Source organism: Staurois parvus, unplaced genomic scaffold (genome assembly GCF_062004578.1).
Source record: "Staurois parvus isolate SC_StPar_1 unplaced genomic scaffold, SC_StPar_1.0 ptg002098l, whole genome shotgun sequence".
Lineage (NCBI taxonomy): Eukaryota > Metazoa > Chordata > Amphibia > Anura > Ranidae > Staurois > Staurois parvus.
This window is the reverse complement of record NW_028319894.1, coordinates 69,939-94,430: the sequence shown is the minus strand read 5'-3', so window position 1 is coordinate 94,430 and position 24,492 is coordinate 69,939. Positions and strand designations below refer to the sequence as shown.

Sequence of the window (24,492 nt, the reverse complement as noted above, 5' to 3'; positions counted from 1 at the left end):
GTGTTCGGACAGGGAAGCGGTAGTCTAACGGAAGTCCTCAAGCACAGTCTGGGTCGGTTCCATTACATTGGTGGCAAGGTTGTGCTTCCTGGCTGTGAACACGTCCAAACCACTACCGGGATTCAAGATCAGGAAAGTAGATGTCGGTCACCCCAGTGGAGATGTGGACCTGGCATCAGAGTTCCCGGGGCTGCTGCGGATCGTTCTTGCAGAATACCCCAGGACTGTGTCTGTGGATGAGTACCTGGAGCTCAGACAGCGGATTCAGGTGGTGCTTTAGAGTGGAGCCCTCCAGGTTGCTGGTATGGACAAGGGCAAATGCTATCCAAGCACAGGGGAATGGGCCAGGGACCATCGGAAGTTACGGATGCCATTCCTGGGAGAGCGACCCCAGGAGCAATGGGTGACTGAATTGGACAGGCTGGTCCAGCAGGAGATAGAGCTGGACAACCGATATTGGTCTCTGCAATGGCATGAAAAGCAGAAATATTTAGGAGTGACAACAGAATGCTCTCCAGAGGGATAGGACTTTGGTGGTCCTGGATTGCTGTGGGAGAGCCTTACAAATCATTTTGTGTTTGGCAATGAAGGAGAACCTACCCTGGAGGACCTGCAAGAAGACAGAGAGGCTATGTTCGGTCTCACAGGGGTCTCAGAGCTTGAACCAGAACTGGAATACCTACTGATGAAAGAACAGGATCTGGAAAGGGCATACAGGCAACTGCTAAAACATGTTCAGCAGCATGCCCAAGAATCGGCAGTGGAAATTCCACAGATTGCCGTCCCCAAACCTGAAGTGCTGACTAAAGGGCAGAGCTCTGCTAGCCTCTGCCCAGCACTGGTAACATCTTCTGGGTTCCACGGACAGGAGATGGCAAATGCCTATTCCCAGATACCAGTTCCAGAGACTGGGGATTTGATTGACTTTTCTGCAGAGGAGGAACCAGCCATCGCGCCTCCAGCAGAAGAGCTGTCATCAGGACATGGCGTGGTTGACCTCTGCCCACAACAATCAGCACCGCAGGAGCTACAGGAAGAGGATGCAATCGGCACCTCACAACTGCATGAGCTGATGTCCATGGATGGGACTTTGGTCTCCACTGACACAACCCCAGAAAAGGGTCTGGCACTGGGACAGGAGGATGTCAGCCTTACTTTGCGAACACTGGGGGATGTCCATCAAGTCAGAGTGGATGAGAATACAGTCACCACCTGGATACCCCAGGGATGCTGGGCAGTCGGCCCAGATCCCCCACAGCATGATGCAGTTGGCCCAGCCACCCTGTCTTCTCTCCAGTGGCTGAGAGGACTTCAGGGAGAAGGACCAGTCCGTACTTCTCCCCAGCGGCGGGTATGTTCTACGAGAGAGGCAGAGGTTGGCTGAGTGAGTATTGCTATGTTTGGGACAATTTGTTTGGGGTACTGTGTCGGTGCTGGCATTGGGGGACTGGAAGTACAGACTAACTTCAGAGTCAACCTGTTTGGGGTCCCCTGCCAAAAGGGGAGATATGTGATGGGAGTCACTTTGGGTGGGGGGCCCATGGAACCCAGCTTACTTTGGAGAGGTGGGGAGACCCCTGTCTCAGCTCCCCATATCCCTCTTATGTGTAAGTCACCCTGTGCCTGTTAGGGGTGCAGGGTGAGATGTCCTGATATTGTGTAGACATGTCTAGGGGGGGTGGGAGGTTGTTCATTGTTTAATGCCATGTGGTTGCATCTCATTGTTCTATTGTTTGTCTGGCTTGGGAGCAAACTATTATGGGATGTATGTGTTTGTGTGTATTGGTTGGTGGGGGGGGGGGTCTTCAGCGGCCCTCCCTCCTGATGGGACTGTCTGCTGGTGTGAAGTTTGAATACCTTTTGTGTCTCCTGTTAATAAATGTAGATTCAATACTGTATATATAATCCTCCTGCGCTCAATGGAGTCCCTCAAATACTAAGCGGCTAGCACTCAAACTGGTACCCAACAGTCAAAAGATCAATATCATGTGATAGGTTAGTGCAGCGCTACAAACATAACAGCATAATAAAAAACATATAATAATAGACACAATATGAATGGCACACATCTCATAGTGCAATAAGGTGACCATGTGATGATAAAACAGAATAGATGTGAACATATGTGGCCCAAGCCCCACTCAGTAATGTGAGAAGTGTGTCCTATATAGGTATGATAAGTGAGTACACAAAGTACATCACACGATATGATGGCGCTCAGCTGAAGACAGTTAGAACACAATGTAGGTGAGAACACAGTAAGCTTCAAGTGGAGTCACATCGCTGTATAAACGTTCATTAGGCTATAAGGTGGTGCTCAAGCTCAAAGCAGTAGAAAATGCAATAAAGGTGATCACACGATAAACGTCCAGTGATGGTGAGTGACTCTCCTCCTGTGGCTAAATTGCCCCCTCACCTCCACTCAGCAGCCCAAAGGGCCTGTACGGCTTTAAGATCACTCAGGATCTTGATCCAAAATTGCAGAAATCACCAGCAAGTCTCCCATGGACATCTCATCCGGTAAGGTAAGTAATCAGGGTACACTGGCTCCTGGTCTCAGCAGGATAAACCTCTCAACCGGGTGATAAAAGCACAGGAAGAATCTCTCAGAGCATATAAAGCCATACAATAGGTGCTTTTATTAAAAAAGTAAAGTTGTAAACTCACATGGTGTATAAGAAGCCACCATTCCATAGGGATGTATGGGTGTACTGCATGGGTTTCCTATTCACATTCAAGGTAGGCTAAGATGGCGGCCGTACCGGAAGTACGTCACCGCGGACCGGATGCTGCGTCACCGCGTATCTATGCGTTGCGTCACCGTCATGTGACTTCGTCAGGATCGTGACGACCATCACTTGAAGTTTATCGTGTGATCACCTTTATTGCATTTTCTTTGTGTACTCACTTATCATACCTATATAGTACTCACTTCTCACATTACTGAGTGGGGCTTGGGCCACATATGTTCACATCTATTCTGTTTTATCATCACATGGTCCCCTTATTGCACTATGAGATGTGTGCCATTCATATTGTGTCTATTATTATATGTTTTTTATTATGCTGTTATGTTTGTAGCGCTACACTAACCTATCACATAATAAATGTAGATTGCCCCGCCCCAGGGTCATTATGCAGGGAGGGGGGATTGTCCCCTGAGTGTATATATCTTGTATCTGTGTTCAAATAAAGTAGTCTACCTCCTGGTTTACTTCAGGACTGGTGTCGTCTAGTCTTGTATGGGCGGCTGTGGTGTCTGTGGTCGGTGTTCGGACGGGGAAGTGGTATTCTAACAGAAGTACTCAAGCGCAGTCTGGGTCAGTTCCGTTACAGCTGTGTATGGGGGAGGAGCAAGAAGCTAAGGAAGATATATATATGGGGGAAGGGTGAGAAGTTAGGGAGGGATGTGTATGGGGGAGGGGTGAGAAGCTCAGAAGGGGTGTATGGGGGAGGGGGTGAGAAGCTGGGAAGGGATATATATATGGTGGAGGGGTGAGAAGCTGGGAGGGATGTGTATGAGAGAGGTTTGAGAAGCTGGGGGGGATGTGTATAGGGGAGGGGTGAGAAGCTGGGAAGGATGTGTATAGGGGAGGGGTGAGAAGCTGAGGAGGGATGTGTATGGGGGAGGGGTGAGAAGCTGAGGAGGGATGTGTATGGGGGAGGGGTGAGAAGCTGAGGAGGGATGTGTATGGGGGAGGGGTGAGAAGCTGAGGAGGGATGTGTATGGGGGAGGGGTGAGAAGCTGAGGAGGGATGTGTATGGGGGAGGGGTGAGAAGCTGAGGAGGGATGTGTATGGGGGAGGGGTGAGAAGCTGGGGAGGGATGTGTATGAGAGAGGTTTGAGAAGCTGAGGAGGGATGTGTATGGGGGAGGGGTGAGAAGCTGGGGGGGATGTGTATAGGGGAGGGGTGAGAAGCTGAGGAGGGATGTGTATGGGGGAGGGGTGAGAAGCTGAGGAGGGATGTGTATGGGGGAGGGGTGAGAAGCTGAGGAGGGTTGTGTATGGGGGAGGGGTGAGAAGCTGGGGAGGGATGTGTATGGGGGAGGGGTGAGAATCTCCCTACATCTCCCCCTCATTGCTGTCATCTCCCTGCTACTGCTCTCATCACCTCCCCACAATGCCTCTTCCACTCCTCATTTTCCTCTCCTCCGTTCCCAAAATCCATTCACTATATCCCTCTGCTCCTCCCAAACATTTGTATATTGTGTCCTCACTGCTTCCCTCACCCCTCTACGGCACCCACCACCTCCTCCTATTACTCCACTCTCCCACTGACCCGAACACCTCCACTAGTAGTTTCTCACGCTCCTGCACATCCCGCTCCCATGCCACCTTTCTCACCCTTCTCCTCCTCCTAACCGCGGGGGACATCTCCCCCAATCCTGGCCCTCCACCACCTCCCTCACCCGCACAACACCCTCCCGCCTCCACGTCCTGCCCCAACCACCACAACTTAGTATCTGTCCCCCTGCTCCCTAAAACCACCCCCCCATTTTCATGTGCACTCCTGAACGCCCGATCGGTGTACAACAAGCTCACCGCTATCCACGACCTCTTTGTTTCCCGCTCTCTCAACCTCCTAGTGATCACAGAAACCTGGATCCAGCCCACTGACTCTACCTCCCCTGCTGCACTCTCCTATGGAGGTCTCACCTGGACCCACTCACCCAGGCCTAACGGTCGTAAAGGTGGTGGGGTTGGTCTGCTCCTGTCACCGCAGAGCACCTTCCGAGTTCTCCCAAACCCCCCCTCCCTATCCTTCTCCTCCTTCGAGGCCCACTGCGTCCGACTATTCTCCCCAACCCCCCTGAAGATTGCTGTGATGTACCGGCCTCCTGGATCCATACCCCGCTTCCTGGATGACTTTTCCTCCTGGCTACCCTTCTTCCTCTCCTCTGAGCTACCCACCATCATCCTTGGGGATTTCAACATCCCTGTCAACCTCGACAACCCGGCCACATCCCATCTCCACCACTTAACCTCCTCCCTTACACTTGCACAGTGCATACAATCCACCACCCACTCCAACGGTAATATCCTTGATCTCGTCTTCTCCAACCGCTGCGCTCCCCACAACCTCACTAACACCCCCTTCCCTCTCTCTGACCACAACCTGATCACCTTCCCTATCTCCTCGTCCTCCAACGCCTACCCCTCCAAATGTCACACTACTACCAGCCGTAAACTCCGCAACCTTAACCCTGCCCCCCTCCACTCTGCAGCTGATCAACTCCACGACAGCATCCTCCCCCTGTCCTGCCCCGACTTGGCTATGACTGCCTACAACAATGCGCTGTCAACAGCCCTTGACTCACTAGCGCCTTTAACCACACGCAACGTCAGACCCCGACTGCTCCAGCCCTGGCAGACTGATCACACCAAAACCCTCAAACGACACAGTCGTGCCCTGGAGCGACTATGGCGCAAAACCAAATCCCAACAAGCCTTCACCTGCTACAAATCTGCCTTCCACACCTACACCTCCTCCCTCCACGCAGCCAAACAAGCCTTCTTCCTGATCCTCATCAAGGCCTTCTCCTCCAATCCTTGCCGACTCTTCTCCACCTTCAACTCTCTACTCTCGCCACCCCCACCTCCACCCAGCACCTCACTCACTGCCCTTGAGATTGCCAATCACTTCAAAAACAAGATTGACACAATTCGCAAGGACATCGCCGCAACTCACGCTCTCTCTCAACCCGTCCCCTCTCAAACAGCTACCCCCTCATCCCCCCTCCCCCTCGACATAACCCGCAGGGACTATGTCGCTGCTCAAACTCCCTCCAACCCCCTTCCCCCTCACTCAACTACCCCCTCATCACCCCTCTCCCATGGCCCCACCACTGCTCTGACCCCCACTTCCACCCCACCCTACATTCCTCATACTGAAGCCCCCCTAACACTCTGCACCTTTGACCTTATTACCATCGAGGAAGCCTCCAAGATCCTCTCTGATGCCCGCCTCACCACCTGCCCCCTCGACCCTATCCCCTCACAACTCCTACGACCTCCCTCCCCCTCCATCCTACGCTTCCTCACCCACATCTTTAATCTCTCCCTCTCCTCCGGCACTTTCCCCTCCCCTCTGAAACATGCACACATCACCCCCCTACTTAAAAAGCCCTCCCTGGACCCCAATGACCCAAACAACCTCAGACCCATCTCCCTGCTCCCATTTACATCTAAACTCCTCGAGCGCCTAGTCTACACCCGCCTATGCTCTCACCTCAACGACAACAACCTCCTCGATCCCCTACAGTCCGTCTTCCGTCCCCTACACTCCACCGAAACTGCCTTACTCAAACTCTCCAACGACCTGCTAACCGCCAAAGCTAATGGCCATTATTCAGTGCTCCTACTCCTTGACCTCTCTGCGGCCTTCGACACAGTCCACCACCCCCTCCTCCTCAAAAAACTACACTCCCTCTGCCTCAGAGATTCTGCTATCTCCTGGCTCTCATCCTATCTGTCACAACGCTCTTTCAGCGTTTCCTATAATGCTACCACCTCCCCCTCACTTCCCCTCTCTGTTGGGGTCCCTCAAGGCTCTGTCCTCGGGCTCCTTCTCTTCTCCATCTACACCTCCTCCCTTGGCCAACTCATACACTCTCACGGCTTCAACTACCACCTCTATGCCGACAACACACAAATCTATCTCTCAACCCCCCACCTCACCCCCTCGGTCTCCGCCTGAATCACACACCTACTGAGCGACATATCAGCCTGGAAGTCGCTCCATTTCCTTAAACTGAACCTCTCCAAAACCGAGTTTCTTGTCTTCCCCCCAGCCCGGACACCACCCCCCCATTGACTTCTTCATCACATCCAACAACGCCACCATCAAACCCGCCCCGCAGGCCAGAGTACTTGGTGTCATTCTGGACTCCAACCTATCCTTCCAGCCCCAAGTCCAATCTTTAACAAACTCGAGCAGACTCCGCCTCCGCAACATGCAGACTCCACCTCCGCAACATGCAGACTCCACCTCCGCAAAATGCAGACTCCACCTCCGCAACATCGCCAAAATACGCACGTTCCTAACCCCAGAAACCACTAAACAGCTCATCCACTCCCTCATCATATCACGACTCGACTACTGCAACTCCCTCCTCACTGGCCTGCCTCACCACAGGCTATCCCCTCTCCAGTCGATCTTGAATACGGCTGCCAGACTCATCAACCTTACCAACCGCTCCATCTCCACCACCCCCCTCTGCCAATCCCTCCACTTGCCTCCACCCCCCTCTGCCAATCCCTCCACTGGCTTCCGATTGCACAATGGATCAAATTCAAAATCCTAACACTGATGTACAAAGCTGTCCACCATACTGCCCCGAACTACATCACTGACCTAATATCCAAGTACCGCCCATCACGCACACTCCGCTCCTCACAAGACCTCCTTCTCTCTAGTTCCCTGGTCTCCTCCTCCCATGCTCGCCTCCAGGACTTCTCCAGGGTGTCACCCATCCTCTGGAACTCCCTGCCCCAACCCATCAGATTATCACCTACTCTCCTCTCCTTTAGGCGCACCCTGAAAACCCATCTCTTCAGGGAAGCTTACCCCACCCCCTGCTAACCTGCTGACCTCCTCCACTCTTCCTACTACTCCATCCCCCACAGCTATCTCCTCCTGTGCCACCACTCCCCCCCCTCCTAGATTGTAAGCTCGAAAGAGCAGGGCCCTCAATCCCCTCATGTTTTGCATTGTATTGGTATTGTTCTGTCACATGTTCTGTCCCCCTTTGTAATGTACTGCGCTGAGCCAACTATTGGCGCTTTATAAATACTGTATAATAATAATCTGGGGAGGGATGTGTATGGGGAAGGGGTGAGAAGCAGGGGAGGGGCGAGAAGCTGAGGAGGGATGTGTACGGGGGAGGGGCGAGAAGCTGAGGAGGGATGTGTATGGGGGAGGGGCGAGAAGCTGAGGAGGGATGTGTATGGGGGAGGGGCGAGAAGCTGAGGAGGGATGTGTATGGGGGAGGGGCGAGAAGCTGAGGAGGGATGTGTATGGGGGAGGGGCGAGAAGCTGGGGAGGGATGTGTATGGGGGAGGGGTGAGAAGCTGGGGAGGGATGTGTATGGGGGAAAGGCGAGAAGCTGAGGAGGGATGTGTATGGGGGAGGGGTGAGAAGCTGAGGAGGGATGTGTATGGGGGAGGGGCTAGAAGCTGGGGAGGGATGTGTATGGGGGAGGGGCGAGAAGCTGAGGAGGGATGTGTATGGGGGAGGGGCGAGAAGCTGAGGAGGGATGTGTATGGGGGAGGGGTGAGAAGCTGGGGAGGGATGTGTATGGGGGAGGGGTGAGAAGCTGAGGAGGGATGTGTATGGGGGAGGGGTGAGAAGCTGAGGAGGGATGTGTATGGGGGAGGGGTGAGAAGCTGAGGAGGGATGTGTATGGGGGAGGGGTGAGAAGCTGAGGAGGGATGTGTATGGGGGAGGGGCGAGAAGCTGAGGGGGGATGTGTATGGGGGAGAGGCGAGAAGCTGAGGAGGGATGTGTATGGGGGAGGGGTGAGAAGCTGAGGAGGGATGTGTATGGGGGAGGGGTGAGAAGCTGAGGGGGGATGTGTATGGGGGAGGGGCGAGAAGCTGAGGAGGGATGTGTATGGGGGAGGGGTGATAAGCTGAGGAGGGATGTGTATGGGGGAGGGGTGAGAAGCTGGGGAGGGATGTGTATGGGGGAGGGGTGAGAAGCTGGGGAGGGATGTGTATGGGGGAGGGGTGAGAAGCTGAGGAGGGATGTGTATGGTATCTATACTCCCACTGTGAGAGTACCAGAAATGATACTATAGAGTATATAACATGTTTCACTCCCTACATTCACTCCTCCCTTGATACTATAGCACTGTTATCTCTTGCTGAAGTTAAAGTAGAGCTCCACCCAAAAGGGGAAGTGCTGCTTTAACTAGTTGATGACCGCAGGTAGCCAAATGACGTCTGCACTGTGGCTGGCCAGTCCTGGTAGGCCGTCCTATGATGTCCTCCCAGAACGCGCTCTCCTGCATGCCCCCCGTGATCTCCGTGATTGCCGTGTCCTATGACACGCTGGTCATCAGGAAATGCAATTGCCGGGTCTTGACTGCACTTTCCTCACCCTGTCAGAGCATGAGGAAAGTACTGCTGGCAGTTGTCAGAGGAGGGATCGGCATCGATCATTGATGATCAGTGCCTTGAGGATCGGTGCCCAGCAGAGCCACCTACCAGTGCCACCCACAAGTGCCCAGCAGTGTCACCCACCTTTGCCCAGCAGTGCCGCCAGTCAGTGCCCAGCAGTGCTGCCTATGAGTGCCGACTATCAGTACCCATCATCAGTGCTGCCTATCAGTGCCAGCTCATCAGTGTCACCTATCAGTGCCACCTATCAGTGCCGCCTCATCAACGCACATCAGTGAAGTAGAACAATTACATGTTTGCTAAATTTTAAAATAGAAACAAACTTTTTTTTTTCCAATTTTTTGAAAAATGTATTAATGAATCTTAATGTATGAAGATATTATTTGTAGTGTACAAATTACAACCTGTATGTTACCTCTATGGGTTGTACCCCTTCTGACTTACTGTTTGTCAAGACTCTAGAAGTAGCTCTATAGGTCCACAGTTTGGGGTTCCCTAGGGTGCGGGATCTAAGCTCCAGTCTGCTTGTTCACCAGAGCCCCTGATGGTGGGGATGGACTTGGAGCAGGCTGAGACCAGGTCGTGGCCCCCAGGTATGTCCAGGAGACCGCTAGTGTCACATACTTTAGTAGTGAGCCTGATGTGAAGAGGCAGAGCAGACCAGAGCAGGATGCGGATGGATCCGTGTGGCAGGTAGCGGAGTCAGGCAGGCCGGGTTTTGTATCCAAGAAGGCAGAGAAGACCAGAGCAGTAGGCAGAAGGATAGTCGGGTCACAGGCCAGGTTCAGCAACAGGAGGTCAGAATGATCAGGAGCAGCCAGAAGAATATCCAGAGACAAGCCAGGGGTCAGGGCAGGAGAAGGTCAATGGTAGTCAGGAGCAGGCTAGGTTCGGCAACAGGAAACAACTCGGAGTCAGGAATCACAGGCAAAGGAATAAGACAATACGGCAATTTGGATCCTGCAGTGGCCCGTTTAAATAGCCCGCCCAGCGTTGAAAGGCGTGCCTTGGTCCTAGTGCCTGCCCGGTGCTGTCATTGGTGACAGGTGCGCCTGGGTCTTAGTGCCCGCCTGCCTGTATGTCTTATCGGGATGCTGCGCATGCATATATTCGTGCGATCTTCTCTGACATTGCCCCCCCCCCTTATGGGCAGCCTCTGGATGCCCAATTGGCTCCTCTTTTGCGGGTGACTGCGAAAAAATTCCTGAACTAGGTCTGTGGCATGAACATTCTGAGCTGGTTCCCATGAGTTTTCCTCCGGACCATACCCCTTCCACTTAATAAGGTACTGTGTATGACCCATCCTTTTCCTACAGTCCACAACAGCCTTGACCTCAAATTCCTCTTCCCTGTCCACGTCTATGGACTCGGTGCACCTTGACCTATGACTAGGAAATGGATCGGGTACGGCAGGTTTCAACAGTGACACGTGGAAAACTGGGTGTACTCTAATGGACTCCGGAAGTGCCAATTCATATGTGACTTTAATTCTGTGTCTTACCGAGAATGGGCCCACAAACCTTGGTGCCAACTTCCTCGAAGGGCACGCCATCTTCAGATTAGTTGTAGCCAGCCAGACCTGGTCTCCCAGATGCAGAATCAGTTCTTCCCTTCTCTCTCTGTCGAAGACCCTCTTGTTGTCTTCCTGGGCTTTTGCGACCGCCTCTTGTAACAATTTATTGTTAGAGACAAAGAAATTTAGTATATTCTGAGCAGCAGGAACGGAAGTTTCTGGGACCAGGTCAGGTAAAAAGGTAGGGTGGAACCCATAGTTAGCAAAAAATGGTGATTGTTTAGTGGCAGAATGGCTAACATTGTTATATGCGAACTCTGCCAGAGGTAAGATTGCCACCCAGTAGTCTTGGAGGAAGGATGTGTAACATCTGATGTATTGTTCCAGGGTCTGATTGGTTCGTTCGGTTTGCCCGTTTGTTTGTTTGTGGGTGGTAGGCAGAGGAAAAGGATAACTTGATTTCCAGGGTTTCGCATAGCGCTTTCCAAAATCTCGAAGTAAATTGTACCCTTCGGTCCGAGACAATGTTCACAGGAACTCCATGGAGTCTTACGATTTCTTTAATGAAAATCCGAGCAGTCTCAGAAGCAGAGGGTGTATTCCTTAGTGGCAAAAATTGGGCCATTTTTGATAACCGGTCCACAACCACAAAAATAACAGTATGTCCTTGGGAAGGCGGAAGTTCCACTATAAAGTCCATGGATATCATTTTCCAAGGCCTATCAGGCACTGGTAGAGGTTTAAGTAAACCCCAGGCCTTGTTTCGAGTGGTCTTGTTCCGATTGCAGATGGCACAAGTCCTTACATATGTTTTGCAATCCTTAGCCATATTCGGCCACCAGAACGAGCGTTGGGCCAATTCCAATGTCTTGGAAACCCCGAAGTGACCTGCTTAACAGGTGATCATGGCAGTAACCTAGAACAAGAATTTGTGCCTCTTCGGGTACCAAAATTTGCTCCCCTTTCCATAAAAGCCCTTCCCTGTTTTGTACAGTGATTCCAGGTGGACTAGAGGCTCCTACTGAGGCCTGCTGCAATTGAGACAGAAGTTCAGACTTTTTTTTTTTCATATTAACAATTTTTATTGGTTTTCATGAAATACAAACAGTATATTTCAAAAGGATAAGAAAAGAAAATAAACATAACAGAAAGATACATCGATGGCAAAATTAAATAGTGTCAGGACCAGCGGAGTCATAAATATCAATGTAAAGGATATCAGGGCCTTGCAATGTGGGCCGGCATAGAAGAGGTGAAAGTATCCCATGGGAGCCAAATCATCTCATATACAGCAAACGAACAACTATGTAGTGCAGTCAAATATTCCATCTGTCTTACATCAGCAATGAGTTTGTACAAAATCGACATTGAAGGAGGATTAGAGGATAACCAACACATAGGAATGCTTCTCCTGGCCGTGGTCAGCACATGTACAGCGAGTTTCCTGGATACTTTAGGTAATCCTGGGAATGGTAGACCCAGTAAAAAATGTAATGGATCAAGTGGGAGAGAGACATGCAGCAATGAATTCAGCAAGGAGAGAACATCCTGCCAGAAAGGAGTAATGGAGCTGCATGTCCAAAAAATATGATAGAGTGAACCAAGGTCTCTACTACAGCGCCAGCAATCAGGAGAAGCACTCGGATTATAAGCATGCAGAACCTCAGGTGTTTTATACCATAACATCATAGTCTTGTAAATATTTTCCTTAAAAACCACACAGACAGAAGATCTAGATGCATTTTCCCAAATTTTCTTCCATGTTAATAAATCAATATCGCATTGTGTGAATTGAGACCACCTACGCATGTAAAGGTGAGTATCATTGGATAAGGAGGGGGCTTCCATAAGAAGTTTATAAGTATTAGAGATTATACCCCTATGGTGGGGACCCTGCATACATAAACTTTCAAAGGGAGTAGGCTTCCCCAGAGTCAATGAAGGAGATAAAGTGGCGTATTTGAAGATAAATATATAGGTGTTGAGAAGGTAAAAGGGCTTTTTTCTGGAGGACTGGGAATGAGTGTAACTTACGAGACACTGGGTGTACCAAGTGACGCAATTGAAAAAGGTTAGGTACAACCCAATGCGACATCCGGGACATGGCCATATTGTCTGGGAGATTAGGGTTATAGAGGACATTTGTCAGTGGGGAGCAATCGGAGGCCAGTGTAAATTTAGCCCTACATTTCCGCCAAACAGTCAGAGAAAAATACATAGGTCCCAGAAATAAATGGCGAAAGGTGGAGACATCCACTGCTGAGGTCGACCAAAGGAGAGAGCATGGATGAGCTGGGGACAATTGCAAAGATTCGATCTCAGTCCATGTGTTGGGAGGATGATGGGAAGACCATGACATGAGAAAACGAAGATGAGTTGCGTAGTAATATGTTATAATATCCGGGGCCCCCAAGCCCCCCCTAGATCGTGGGGAAAGCAAAACAGAACGTGCAATCCTGTGCCGCCTGTTGTGCCAAATAAAATGCAGGAAAGATTTCTGAAGAGAGTGAAGTTTGGACATAGGAACGGGAACGGGGAGGGTCGCAAACAGGTACAAAAGTTTAGGCAACACTGTCATTTTTAATACGTTAATGCATCCTAGGAAAGAGATGGGCAAGGCATCCCATCGTTTCAGAGAGCGAGAAATTGCTATAAATAGTGGAGGGAAATTGGCCTCGTATATGGATTGGTAAGAGGAAGTAAGATTAGTACCTAAATATTTTAAAGAATGGGTACACCACCGGTAGGGAAAGGCTTCCTGAAGCAAGGATAATGTGACAGGTGGGACGTGAATTGGGAGTGCCTCAGTTTTAGACGTATTAACTTTGTAACCTGAAATAGCCCCAAATTGTTTCAAGATCTGATGCAAAATCGGTAAAGAAGTATAGGGACTCGTGAGTGTGAGGAGGATGTCGTCTGCAAACAGCGATAATTTGTACTCATGGGTATGGGAATGTATCCCGCGAATATCCGGATTCGACCTAATGGCTGTGGCCAGTGGCTCCAGGCAAAGAATAAACAGCAGAGGGGAGAGTGGACAACCCTGACGTGTGCCATTTGATATCTGAAAAGGGAGTGAAAGAAAAGATGCTAATCTGACCTGTGAAAATGGGGAAGAATAAAGGGCCTTCAAGGCTGCTACAAATGGACCCCGGAAACCAAACCTCTCCAAAACCATAAACATGTAGGGCCAACTTAACCGGTCAAAAGCTTTTTGAGCGTCCAAGCTCAGTAACACAGCAGGGGTGGAGGATCGATTAACCAGATCAACCAGATCAATAGATCTCCTGGTGTTATCCGCAGCATGTCTGGAAGGCACAAAGCCCACTTGGTCCCTATGTATGAGTTTGGAAATAATTCCGGACAGTCGGTTGGCTAAAATTTTTGTGAAAATCTTGTAATCGGAATTAAGTAGGGCAATCGGACGGTAGTTGTCTACAATAGAGGGATCTTTATTGGGTTTAGGGATAACCGAGATATAGGCTCGTGAAAATTCAGTCTGGGGTGTGACCCCCTTAAAAAGATTTCTGTAAAGAGAAAGGAGATGGGGAGCCAGGATATCAATAAAGGATTTATAATAGGTGTAGGGTAAACCATCCAGACCCGGGGCCTTACGAGAAGGGAGATGTTTAATTGTATCAAGTAATTCCTCTATCGTAATGTCAGCATTAAGAATGGCAATGTCTGAGGGTGATAGTCTCGGAAATGACAAGGAATCAAAAAAATTGTCAAAGGATAACTGTGTGAGAGGCGGGTGAAGGTCTGGGATCAAACAGTTATACAGTTTCTCATAGTAGGAGCCAAAAAGGGTTGCCATGACCTGAGGATCATAGGTAGGGCTGCCGTTTGGTTGGATTAAAAGATCAGGCATCGTGGAAGGAGACTGAGCTTTAAGTCGATTGACTAACATACGATGGGGTTTGTTGGAAAATTCATAAAATTTCTGTTTAACCCACAGAAGGGATTGTGCAGCCTTACTGGAGTCGAGGGTTTTAATTCGGTCACATAAAAATGTTACCTTCCAGAGCCCAGAAATGGACGGCTTGGCCATCAACCGTCGCTCCGCCAAAAATAGTTGATGTACAAGAGAGGCCTTAGCACGTGCCGCAGATTTCTTTAAACGAGAACCCATAGAAATACAGAGTCCCCGAAATACCGCCTTATGGGCCTCCCATAAAATAGAGGAAGAGGCTACGGAGCCAACATTGAGGGTAAAATAGGTATCAAGTCCCCGAGACAATTCATCCCTAAGATGATCTGTGGAGAGGAAGGTCTCATTAAGGCACTAATGACATGGTTTGGGTATAGCGGGAGGAAAGAAAAGGTTTAAAGTCAGAGAGGTGTGATCAGACCAGGTAATGGGGTTAATTTCAGAAGAGACCAAGAGTGGAAGCAGTGGGGCAGAGATGAAAAAATGATCTAAGTGGGAGAAGCTACGGTGAGGGGTGGAGTAGAAAGTAAATTGTTTATGGAGGGGGTGTTTAATCCGCCAGGCGTCGAAGAGACGATGCTCCCTTATCAGTCTACGAAAGGATTTTGAAGCGGAGCATTGCCACTTCGAGGGTGTGGACTCAAAAAGAACTTTCCTGTCCTTATGGGGGGAAAAAATCAAATTAAAATCACCCCCCACAATCACATGCGAAGTGAAAAAAGAGTCTAAAGCAGCGAGTGTTTGGGAAAGAAATTGCAATTGACCCGTATTGGGGGCGTATAAATTCAACAGAACAAGGGGAGTGTTACCCAGCATACATTCCAGAATAATGAAACAACCTTTTTGGTCAACTTTGGAGGAAACAATCCGAAGGGAGCAGTGCGACCCAATCAAAATTGCCACCCCAGCCTTCCCGGGGGGATCAAAGGCCAAATAGGCTTGGGGAAAAAATCTTGAGGCAAAACGAAAGGAGCCAGCTGATTTGAAATGGGTCTCTTGAACAAAAATAATGTCTGCTCCTGAGGATCGAAATTCCCTCAAAGCCATCCACCTTTTTTGAATGGAGTTGAGGCCCTTGACATTATACGACAGAAACCTCAAAGCCATTATAAAATAACAAAAATTGAAGCAAATGTGTTAGCATAAAAAAGAAATGAAATACCATCGATGCAATAGAAAAAAAAAAACAATAAAGTAACACAGAAAGGTGTAAACATAGAAATTGACATAAGTATCCGTGAGGATATAAACTCGGGAACAACCAATTGGCCCAAGTCGTCTAGGCCTATGGCTAGACAAATTCGGGAGCAGCATGATAACCAAGACATCAGAAAAATCGTCATGCTCGGCCAGATAAAACAGAAGTGAGAAAATGCACCCAACAATGGTTCGGCCGGACAGAAAAGAGAAACCCGAAAAGAAAAAAAATTATGTAAAAAACCCAGGAAGGAAGGATCATCACCGGAAACACATCGGAAGGGCACCCCAGAGAATCATCATACAGACGGATCGATCTACTGAGGGTGATGTGGACGCTGTGGGGTACGTGTGAGTCTCTTCCGACCTCCGCGGACTGGAGTCCAGATCTTGTTGGGGGTGGCGGATGGACGAGACGGAGTTGGTGGCAGAGGGGACACATCTTCAGGCAAAGGTGGAAGTCCCAGGCGCTTTAAGAAGGAATCCGCCTCATGAAGATCACGAAGCACGACTTGGGTATTATCCCTAGTTACGACCAACCGGAAAGGAAACCCCCATTGGTAAAGGACATGATGTTGTTGAAGGTGTGTGGTGAGCGGCTTCAGGGCTCGCCTCTTGGCCAAGGTAGTCGGAGACAAATCGCAGAAGAGTTGGAGTCTGTCACCTTTAAATTCCAGAGATGATTTGTGGCGAGCAGCTGATAATAAGGCTTCTTTGCTTTGAAAAAAGTGGAAGCTAACTATGACTTCACGTGGTCTGGTGCCTTCGACAGGTTTTGGGCCCAGTGAGCGATGAGCCCTGTCCATTCGCCAATCTGTTTCCGGAACCAATGGAGCAGTTGCGCTAAAGAAGGACAGAAGGTGACGGTGCAATTGCGCATCAGCGATTGATTCGGACATACCGCGTATACGGATATTTTGGCGCCGTTCCCTGTTTTCTAAATCCTCTTGCTGGAGCTGCATTTGGGACATGGAATGCTTCAAATATGCGTTATCCTCCTCCAAAACATGAACGTATTGCACCAAATCATCAAACTCCGTCCCCAATTTATCAGTGCGATCTCCAATCTGAGTTATTTCCCCTCTGAGATCTAATGCCAGCTTTCCAATTTTAGTGGATATGGATGCGGTAATATTGCGCAGAAAAATTTGCAGCTTGTCATCTAGCGCTGAAAGTGTGAGGGAAGAAGACGGTATGGTTTGCTGAGATATCTGGGTGGAGGGAGGATGATTTCCCGATGCAGAGTATTCTCCCCAGTTATATGCTGGGGATCCCCAGTTTTATTATGGGGATCAGAGTCCTCCATCTGGGGCTGAGTCAGGGCAGAGGCAGGCATGGAAGCTGACAGGCATGAAGGTGCAGTACCCTCCGTGACCACCGGGGGGCCGGGATCTCTCCCTGGGTTCCTGGGCATACTGGAGGCCGGGGATTGCGGCCTGGACTGGAACCTCCGGGGCGGCGAGGGCCGCAAATCCGGTGGCTACGGGAAGGGGGGCTTCCAGCGCCCTATCTTCCCCATACAGGTCTCTCCCTGGAGCCGGGCCGGGTGCCAAGTGGGTGTGACTCACCCTTATTAGCAGGGAAGCAGTGGCGCGTATCAGGTGAGTCCGTGCTGGCCGGGGATGAGCGGAGCTCAGCTAAAATGCAGCCGCCATCGTCCCTGGCCGCGCATGCGCCCCCGAAGTTCAGACTTTAATAGCAAGAAATTCCCTGCTGGTAGAATGGTGTCCGGTTTTGGAGATTCTTTTGGATCCTCGAACATACGTGAAAGCACATCTGGTTTAGTGTTTTTAGATCCTGGCCTGTAGGTGATGTGAAAAATGAATCTGGAGAAAAACAGTGCCCATCTAGCCTGGCATGGTTTGTGACGTTTAGCAGTCCTTAAATATTCTAAATTCTTGTGATTGCTATATATCAGAATTGGATGTATGGCCCCTTCCAGCAGGTATCTCCATTCCTCCAGTGCTGTCTTTATTGCCAAGAGTTCTCGGTCCCCAATGTCGTAGTTCCTTTCAGCTGAGGTAAGTTTCCTAGAGAAGAAGGCTACTGGATGCATTAGTTCCTTCAGGCCTTTCCTTCGTGAAAGAACTGCCTCTACTGCGTTTTAGAACGCATCAACTTCCAAGGTGTAAGGAAGAGAGGAGTCTGCATGGCTTAAGATGGGGGCTGCTGTGAATAATTTCTTCACTGTCTCAAAAGCCGTTTGCGCCTCTGGGGTCCAATGGAAGTGGACTCCTAACTTGGTGAGGTGAGTGATAGGTGAAATGAGGCCCGAAAAGTTCTTAATGAATTTCCAGTAGAAATGTGCAAATCCGATGAACCCCTGAACTCCTTTTTTGTCTGAGGGTACCGGCCATTCCAAAATTGCTGTGATCGTTTGGGGATCCATTGCAATTCCGGCAGTAGAGATGATCAGGCCCAGGAATGGAATGCTCTGTTGCTCAAAGTTGCATTTCTCTGCCTTAGCATATAGTCCATGCTGGCGAAGCCGTCCCAGAAGGCATCTCACATGGTCTCGGTGTACCTCCAGAGATGCGGAGAAAATCAGAATGTCATCCAGGTAGATGTAATATATAAATGATGTAGCGCTGTAATAACTCATGAGTATGGTTATAAACATATCACTCTACTGACATCCAAAAGATGGCAATTGTGACATATATAAGTGATGCGTGCAATATAGAATACACTTATAAATATCCAAGTGATCATAAACAAGTGATCATATCATCATTGTCACACAGTGCTTCCCTATACAGGGTTATGCATCATCAGATAAGTGACTTATATAAACAATGGTGATAAAAAGTCCACTATATTCGGTGTCAAGTTGTGTCTCAAAAACCCACACAATGCAATGATCACACCATGTGCTGCTGTGCCAGTGCAGGTAGTGAGAAGTACTCCTATATGGCAGGCGTGCCCGCTCACTTTCCCCCTGCGACCCACAGGGGCCAAATAAGCCTCTTGGATCACCCTGGATCCTACACGATTTCTCCAGGCCAGAAATGACTCCACCACCTTCTATACTCTCTCCTCCTCCTTCCTCTATTCCTCTTTAGTCAGGCAATGGTAGGATGCTCATAAGTATGATGTTTGGGAATCCTGTGATTCACCAACCGTAGAGAAGTGCAACCATTTATAAGTGTATTCTATATTGCACACATCACTTATATATGTCACAATTGCTATCTTTTGGATGTCAGTAGAGTGATATGTTTATAACCATACTCATGAGTTATTACAGCGCTACATCATTTATATATTAGATTTATTAGTTCTATCTTAAGGTGAGATTTGGATGTGAGCGGCTGTTCCTTTTACTCATCCTAGGAGACATAGAAGCGCAGGAGGATTTACATATATCATCCAGGTAGATGACAACAAAAACATCCAGGTAATCTCTGAAAATGTCATTAATGAAATGTTGGAAAGTAGCAGGCGCGTTGCATAACCCAAATGGCATGACCAGGTATTCAAAGTGGCCGAAACGGGTGCGGAAGGCCGTTTTCCATTCGTCCCCTTCCCGTATGCGGACCAGGTTTTATGTCCCTCTCAAATCCAACTTGGTGAAGATAGTGGCAGTCTTGAGTCTCTGGAATAGTTCAGGAACCAAGGGAAGGGGATACCGGTTCTTAACGGTAATCTTATTTAGTTTCCGATAATCCACGCAGGGCCGCACGGACTTGTCCTTTTTTTCTATGAAGAATATTCCAGCTCCAGCTGGTGAAGTGGAGGGCCAAATGAACCCTTTCTGAAGATTCTCCTCGATATATTCCTTTAGAACTCCTAGTTCCCATTCAGATAAGGGGAAGATCTGCCCAATGGAGATTTCATATCCGGGAAGCAAATTGATCGGACAGTCATAGGATCGATAAGGAGGAAGTGTATCTGCTCCCCGTTTACTGCATACGTCAAGATAGTCATGGTAAGCTGGAGGAATTGTTTGAGAGAGTTCCGTATCAGAGTCCATGCACAGTAGGGTAGGTGGACCTGAGGATACCTTGGGCAAACAATGTTCCTGGCAGTAAGAAGAGGGAAATTGGATCGAGCCAGACTTCCAGTTAATTTGAGGTTCGTGTGCCTGTAGCCAAGGAAGGCCCAGTATGAGAGGAAACAGTGGGGCGGTGATAGCATCTAGAAGTAAAAATTCCTGATGATGGTTGGTTGCCGTAGTATGGATTGGTGGGGTCTCTTTGTCTACCAGTCCGGATTTAATACGGCTTCCATCAGCAAGAAAAATGTTTAACCTGTGTTCTTTTGGCAGTAATGGGATATGTTGTTGGGCGGCAAAGTTTAAATCTATGAAGCAGCTGCAGGCCCCCGAGTCAATAATTGCCGTCACCTACACAGTTCTTCCGGGATGCTGGAAGGAAATGGGAACAGCCAGGTGAGTTGAACTATTTGAACATGATGGAGGAGCAGCTGAAGAAACAAAGATGCACTTACGCATTTTAGCTGAGCAGGAATGCACATAATGGCCTGGTTCTCCACAGTATAAACAGAGGTTGTGGACCCGACATCTTTGGCATTCCTCGGTAGTTAGTGAAGGATGTATTAGCCCGAGTTGCATAGGTTCCGGGGCATCCGTATCCTCAGAATCCCGGGTTCTAGCAGGGGGATTGTGCTGAGCTGGAAACTTGGGTAGCACCCAGGTAGGCCTCAGAGCTTGGTTGGATCTTTCCAACCTGCGTTCACGTAGCCGACGGTCAATCTGGATGGCTAACGCAATCAGATCTTCCAAGGAACCAGGTATGCCTACCTGAGCTAGCTCGTCCTTGAGGGGCTCGGCCAGGCCCAGGTGGAACTGATGTCGTAGGGCTGCATCGTTCCAGTTTGTGTCACCACTCCATCGTCTAAAGTCTGAGACATAGTCCTCTGCTGCTTGGCGACCCTGTTGAAGCGCATGTAATGCTGTTTCAGCTGTAGTTGTCTGCTGTGGATCGTCATATAGCTGGGCCATGGCATTGAAGAATGTAGTCATGGTGTTTAGGTGTGGATGGTGACTCTTGAGCAGGCGGTGGGCCCAACCCTGAGGTTCTCCCTGCAGCAAGGAGATGATGAACCCCACCTTAACAGTCTCTGTGGAGAAAGTTTGTGCTTGCATGTCAAAATACAGCTGACATGCGTTTCTGAATGCCCTGAATTTACTTTGATCCCCATTAAATCATTCTGGAGTAGGCACACAAGGTTAAGGTGAAGGTAACTGGACCACCGTACTAGTACGGGTTTCTGAGGAATCACTGGCCGAAGGAGAAGTAGCCGGATCTGTTGGTACAGAAGCAGGTGTAGCCAAGGTTTGGATACGTTCTTCCAAATGTGCATATCCATCCTGTAAGATCTTAACAGCCTGGGTAAGTGCTGTCAAATGATGACATATCTCATCCAGGGGAGAAGGTCCTCTTCCAGGCTCAGACATGGCCGTATGGTACTGTCACGACTCTAGCGGTAGCTCTATAGGTCCACAGTTTGGGGTTCCCTAGGGGGCGGGGTCTAAGCCCTGGTCTGCTTGTTCACCAGAGCCCCTGATGGTGGGGATGGACTTGGAGCAGGCTGAGACCAGGTTGTGGCCCCAAGGTATGCCCAGCTGCGGTAGAGGAGACTTCTAGTGTCACGTAATTTAGTAGTGAGCCTGATGTGAAAAGGCAGAGCAGATCAGAGCAGGATGCAGATGGATCCATGTGGCAGGTAGCGGAGTCAGGCGGGCCGGGTTTGGTGTCTGAAAAGGCAGAGCAGACCAGAGCAGCAGGCAGAAGCATAGTCGGGTCACAGGCCAGGTTCAGCAACAGAAGGTCAGAATGACCAGGAGCAGGCAGAAGAAGATCCAGAGACAAGCCAGGGGTCAGGGCAGGAGAAGGTCAATGGTAGTCAGGAGCAGGCTAGGTTCGGCAACAGGAAACAACTCAGAGTCAGGAATTAGAGATGAGCGAATCGAACTTGGCGAAGTGGAATTCGTTTCGAATATTAGGAAAAATTTGATTCGCGCCGAATCCGAAAATTAGCAGACTTCGGATGCACGAATCAAATTTTTCCTAAAATGGCGGTGACATGTGTGGCGACGGAGCGGGGATCTCTGGGAAGGCGCGCAGACAAGGCGCGCTGACCCATAATGCATTCATTCATGACATGTGATCGCATTAGCCAATCAGCAGCCAGCCAGCCAGCACTGTGTAATGGTGGAGCTATAAATCGTGGCCATCTTATAATTCTCCATTAGCCTCCGGTCATTCAAGAGAGACAGACCTCTCTGTATTAGGGACAGAGTTAGGGCCACAGAGACTTTAGGGACACAGAATCGTTACATAGGGACACAGAATTGTTACTCAGGGACATAGAATTGTTACTCAGGGACACAGAACTGTTACTCAGGGACAGACACAGAATTGCTACTGAGGGACACAGAACTGTTACTCAGGGACAGACACAGAATTGTTACTGAGGGACACAGAATTGTTACTGAGGGACACAGTATTGTTACTGAGGGACACAGAATTGTTACTCAGGGACACAGAATTGTTACTCAGGGACACATAATTGTTACTCAGGGACACAGAACTGTTACTCAGGGACACAGAATTGCTACTGAGGGACACAGAACTGTTACTCAGGGACACAGAATTGCTACTGAGGGACACAGAACTGTTACTCAGGGACACAGAATTGTTACTCAAGAACAGACACAGAATTGCTACTGAGGGACACAGAATTGCTACTGAGGGACACAGAATTGCTACTGAGGGACACAGAATTGTTACTGAGGGACACAGAATTGTTACTGAGGGACACAGAATTGTTACTGAGGGACACAGAATTGTTACTGAGGGACACAGAATTGTTACTGAGGGACACAGAACTGTTACTGAGGGACAGACACAGAATTGTTACTGAGGGACACAGAATTGTTACTGAGGGACACAGAATTGTTACTGAGGGACACAGAATTGTTACTGAGGGACACAGAATTGTTACTCAGGGACACAGAATTGTTACTGAGGGACACAGAACTGTTACTGAGGGTCACAGAACTGTTACTGAGGGACACAGAATTGTTACTGAGGGACACAGAATTGTTACTGAGGGACACAGAATTGTTACTCGGGGACACAGAATTGTTACTCGGGGACACAGAATTGTTACTCGGGGACACAGAATTGTTACTCGGGGACACAGAATTGTTACTCAGGGACAGACACAGAATTCTAACTCAGAGACACAGAATTGTTACTCAGGGACACAGAATTGTTACTGAGGGACACAATTGTTACTGAGGGACACAGAATTGTTACTCAGGGACAGACACAGAATTGTTACTGAGGGACACAGAATTGTTACTGAGGGACACAGAATTGTTACTGAGGGACACAGAATTGTTACTGAGGGACACAGAATTGTTACTGGGGGACACAGAATTGTTACTCGGGGACACAGAATTGTTACTCGGGGACAGACACAGAATTCTAACTCAGAGACACAGAATTCTAACTCAGGGACACAGAATTGTTACTCAGGGACACAGAATTGTTACTCAGGGACACAGAATTGTTACTCAGGGACACAGAATTGTTACTTAGGGACAGACACATAATTGTTACTCGGGGACACATAATTGTTACTCGGGGACACAGAATTGTTACTCAGGGACACAGAATTGTTACTTAGGGACAGACACATAATTGTTACTCGGGGACACATAATTGTTACTCGGGGACACATAATTGTTACTCGGGGACACAGAATTGTTCCTCAGGGACACAGAATTGTTACTGAGGGACACAGAATTGTTACTGAGGGACACAGAATTGTTACTGAGGGACACAGAATTGTTACTGAGGGACACAGAATTGTTACACAAGGAAAATCACAGAATTGTTACTGAGGGACACAGAATTGTTACTGAGGGACACAGAATTGTTACTCGGGAACACAGAATTGTTACTCGGGAACACAGAATTGTTACTCAGGAACACAGAATTGTTACTCAGGAACACAGAATTGTTACTCAGGAACACAGAATTGTTACTCAGGGACACAGAATTGTTACTCAGGGACACAGAATTGTTACTCAGGGACACAGAATTGTTACTGAGGGACAGACACAGAATTGTTACTGAGGGACAGACACAGAATTGTTACTGAGGGACACAGAATTGTTACTGAGGGACACAGAATTGTTACTGAGGGACACAGAATTGTTACTGAGGGACACAGAATTGTTACTGAGGGACACAGAATTGTTACTGAGGGACAGACACAGAATCGTTACTCAGGGACACAGAATCGTTACTCAGTGACACTGAATCGTTACTCAGGGACACAGAATCGTTACTCAGGGACACAGAATCGTTACTCAGGGACACAGAACTGTTACTCAGGGACACAGAATTGTTACTCAGGGACACAGAATTGTTACTCAGGGACAGACACAGAATTGTTACTCAGGGACACAGAATTGTTACTCAGGGACACAGAATTGTTACTGAGGGACACAGAATCGTTACTGAGGGACACAGAATCGTTACTGAGGGACACAAAATCGTTACTCGGGGACACAGAATCGTTACTCGGGGACACAGAATCGTTGAATTAAAGAGTATGTCAGACAACACGCAGAGGAGTGGCAGAGGAGGCAATGTTTCAGGAGCGAGCAGACGTGGCAGCAGAGGAAGGGGTCGAGGCAGCACTAGTCGCAGCCAGAGGCCAGTGCTCCCGGTGTCATCCAGCGGTCGTGTC

The 24,492-nt window shown here is 49.1% G+C and overlaps 1 protein-coding gene across 1 annotated transcript in view; it reads left to right on the top strand.

Annotated features, from left to right (window-relative positions):
• The window catches only part of LOC149432816 (uncharacterized), a 35,173-nt gene that overhangs the window by 383 nt on the left and 10,298 nt on the right, over positions 1-24,492 (top strand). The window lies entirely within an intron of this gene.